Genomic DNA, 4,227 nt, shown 5'->3' on the forward strand with positions numbered 1-4,227 from the left:
TAGCTCACTTTCTAGTATACCTCTTCACATTTCTTATTATCTTCAGTTTAGGAGGCAAGATTGCATCTTCCATAGGCAAATATGAAATAGTGATGATGGCAGTGGCGAGAAACGCGTTGCTCACTTAGGGAAAAGCACACAGAAAACAAAGGACTTGAAGAAAGCAGGAATTTCGTTATCTGATAAACTCATAAATTGCCTAATGTACTTTGAACTTTTCTGCCCCCCGAATGTTCCTTCACCTCCCCTGCCCTAACCCTGAAGAAAAGTTTCAGTGTTTTACTCTTTATAAATAAAGCTGAGCAAGGTAGCACCTTCATCCTTCAGGCTGTGAAGGATCCATTTCTTCTGCCAGGGAATGTTTTTCTAGTTGAACTGAATCTGTAAATGCCCTTAATAAAGTAGCCCGCTGGACATTTTCAATCCTATTTCACCTGACGAACAAATGTTTCTGCATCCTAATTCATTCTGTAGGAAGAATTTTTTATAATCGCTACCATATTAGTGTTGCTGACATTAAAATGGGTATGAAACGTTTAAAGAATAAAAGCACCAAATGCTACAGTCAGGGAAGAAAGTTCTAGTTACCAATTGCTGTCTACAAACTACCCAGGAATTTACATGCTTAAAGGACAACCATTTTCTAATATCTTGTGATTAATTCAGGCTGGTCCAGGGGATTATTCCGTTACACATGGCAGGAATAGAAGTCACTCGGTATAGTTCAGCTAATGAGTAAGCTGGTCTGGAGGGTCCAAGGTGGCTTCAAATAAAGCCCTGTCATCTTGGCAGGGAAGACTGAAGGAGGCTGAGCAGCTGGGACTGTTGACCACAGCATCTGCCTGTGGAATCACCAGCCAGGATGGAGATCTCAGGGTAGCTGGGCTTTTTACCTGACGGTCAAGGAATTCCAGAGGGAATGTTCCTAGAGACCTGGCTGAAGATACAACTTGTGGCCACCTTTAATCTGCCCCAGAAAGTACCATGACACTCATGAGCACTGAGAAATCCCTTACTACTGAGGATCAATCTGAAGGTGATTCTTCTAACAAAAAAGAGGAATATTACACTCAGATCCTTAGAAGAAGGAACAGTCAAGAAGACAAAGCAAGATATAGACACCTATTAACAAGTAAAAACAAAGCCTTTGTTGGTAACAAGAATCTCTCGTATAGTCACTTAGCAAAACATATCACAGGAAGCAAAACTTCTGTATCAATGTAATTAAAAAACACTCACATTTAAAATAAGCAATTGCATTGATGTCAACAAACCTAGCTGTGAAGTTGATGACCTTAAGGGGATGTAGCTGGTGGTAGTAATCTCTAAAAGGAGTGCTGAAGGTGGGCCAGGAGATAGGAGTCAGCCCTGGTACTGTTTCCAAAGATAGTGAAGGAAAACTCATGTGTAAATCAATCTTTTCCCAAATTGTATCACTGTTTCCTGAGCATAAAGATCCTCACTATGCTGCTTTCGTAGGTCTTATGGGAGTTGGAAAAAAAATTGACCCCACTTTGTGCCAGGCTGAGAGAATAATGGGAGAGGTAATTGGTGCAGCTGGAGATTTACCTGAGATCTTCACAGAATTGGAAATCTGATTCCTGCTTGGAGGGCTTCTAGGGGCACACACTGAAGGAAACAAGAAAGCAGCAAAGTGCAAAAGTTGTCTAAGAATGAGGTGCTCATGGTGAACATAGGATCCCTGTTGAGTGGAGGGAGAGTTAGTACAGTCAGGGCTGATTTGGGCAAGATCGTTTTGACTAATCCTGTGTGCACAGAAGTAGGAGATGAAACTTCCCTTAGCAGAAGAGTTGAGAAACACTGGTGTTTCATTGGTTGGGGTCCAATAAGAAGAAGAGAGGGAATCAAGGCAACAACAGGATGCTGACTAAAGAATTCCAGTTAAACAATACATTTAGATAAAATCAGACTTTCTCTTAACAACCTGCAGGTATATTTTCAAAGCAATTCTGGGGAATGAATTTACAGCTCATTGCCTTAGTAGTTGCTGTGATTCTCATTTTTTGGTGATGAAAATTTAACCTCTAGTAATAAAATAGGGTCTACAATAAAGGCAAAAATTGGCATAATGTTGGATTGAACCTACCAGAAATGAGTCATTCCCCAATAATGCCTAATTTATATATTCATGCAGGTTTGAAATGAAATTATTTGCTACAACCAGCTTTTGCTGTAGCACGCTTACCACTGAACCTGTTGGAAATAATTGTTTTCTTCTAAAACATAAAATAAGTAATTGCAAATGTAGTGAATAAGAGTTTCCTGCAAATAGTAGTGAGGTCTTTACATGTGAAATCCTTTCTAGTTTAGGTTGTGAAAGACAAGAGCAACGAGGAAGACACAAGAAGCAGAACCTGGACAATGAAGAAAGGAAGGAAATACAGACAGAGCCAGAAATAAGTCAGTCCTTTCAGCCACAGGTGACTAAGGGACTTGAGCAGGTTTTCAGTGTGGTGGATAAAGATATTACTATAAAAATTCTACTATGTTGTCTTCATATTTGTTATATACAAACTGTGCTGGTATCAGCTGTCTAGTAACTGAACATACATTTCTCTTTTCCAGGTGTTATTTCTGACTCAATAAACACTTGTTGATTGAATAACTGAATGTATGCTGATGAAAGTACAAATAAAAGATTCATAAAGAATGAATAATCAAGGCCCCCTACGATCATATGAGATTCTCATAAGCTTCATAATCTGTGGGACAGTTGAAAATAGTATTCTAAATATGAGTAGAAAAAGCTAAAATCTCAATTTTTACATACCTAATATACAACGTTAGTAACAACCACTGTTTTAAGATGATGAGCTTTGACCTGAAGTTCTCTTAAGTGATCGCAAATTTCTTTAAAATGTCTGCTTCTATTTTGTTTTTAACTTACAGATAATGATTCCAACTATGTTGCCAGAATGTATGTAGAAGCATACAAGGAAAGTATAGATTCCATCTTCTTTTCTTATAAATAAAAAATAATCGCTTTGCTGTTGACACTGAACCATCTGTGGGTAAGAATCTCAGGCATATGAGGAGACTGGTTCTCCCAGACTGGCAGGTGCCCCAATTTCAGGAATAAGAAGGGAAAATGTCACAGATTGTAATATAGTCAATGGAAAAGTAGAGAGTAAGTTATCACATGCAATATAAAGAATTCAGGACAATTTTTTAAAAAGAGGTTTCCTTGAGAAATGATGGAAAACTGTACATAACTTGAAATTAGGAAATAATGTTCATAGTTTACTTTCCCGAAAACTTACTATAAAATGCTCTGCACTGCTAATAATATTAGCTATAGTCTAGGGAATGATACATACTGGAGCCAGGCCAGGCATAATAACCATAATGAATGCTTTTTATTTGTGTGGGATTGTACTTATACAAATTAAAATTTAGCTACAGTTACTCTTGCCTTGGTGCTGAATGCATTGTAAGCACGGATCTTATGGAAGTTTGGAACTGTGTTTTAACGATACTGATTGCTCCTGTACATCAGGAAAGGGCTTGAAGTAAAGGCTGTAGAAATGAGTGCCTTTGGTTATCAGAATCGTTTCAGAGTTTGTATATTTTTTTTGTATTGGTGGTTTGGCTTCATGTAAAGACTAAAATATCTTTGGTCCAGAGAGTGTTCCTCAGAAGGTCATTCTTAACCTAAATATGTGTAACTGATTATAATACAACACTTGTGTATTGAAGGAAATTTGGAAATTGCCCAGAGTAAAATAAGTCGCTAGTAATCGTGACCACTTTGAGAGAGTCACTGTACACGTGTATCTGCTTTTCTTTCCAATGTCTTTTTTGTATCTGTGTGAATACTCAGTATTTCAGACATCAGTATAGCTTAGTGGTTGCAAGTACATGCTTTGGAACCAAAATGCTTGGGTTAAATTCCGCTTTCATAAACTTTTATCTGTATGATCTTATAAGATGCCTCAGTTTTCTCATTTATAACAGAGATAATAATCTATTACCTAGAGTTATTACAGGCATTAAATGACATAATTCTCATTAGAGCTCCCATGGAAGAGTTCCTTCCTTTCTCTTCATCCAAACTTGATTAAAAAGAGCCAGGTTGTGGTTCACTGAATGCAAGAGAATTTGCTTTGGCGACGCATGGACACACTGACAGAACTTGCCAGAAAACTGCTCTCTAGGCTACCAGGAAAAAATTAATAAGAAAGATCCCCTATGATCATATGGGATTTT

The 4,227-nt window shown here is 37.8% G+C and overlaps 1 pseudogene across 1 annotated transcript; it reads left to right on the forward strand.

The window, feature by feature from the left end:
- Window positions 1–984: 984 nt before the first annotated feature.
- Window positions 985–1,888, forward strand: LOC308563549 (eukaryotic translation initiation factor 2 subunit 3, Y-linked pseudogene; annotated as a pseudogene). Its single transcript has 2 exons — window positions 985–1,169; window positions 1,252–1,888. The product of its transcript is annotated as a eukaryotic translation initiation factor 2 subunit 3, Y-linked pseudogene (transcript).
- The last annotated feature ends 2,339 nt before the right edge of the window (window positions 1,889–4,227 follow it).

This window comes from Miniopterus schreibersii (genome assembly GCF_964146895.1).
Source record: "Miniopterus schreibersii genome assembly, chromosome: 11".
Lineage (NCBI taxonomy): Eukaryota > Metazoa > Chordata > Mammalia > Chiroptera > Miniopteridae > Miniopterus > Miniopterus schreibersii.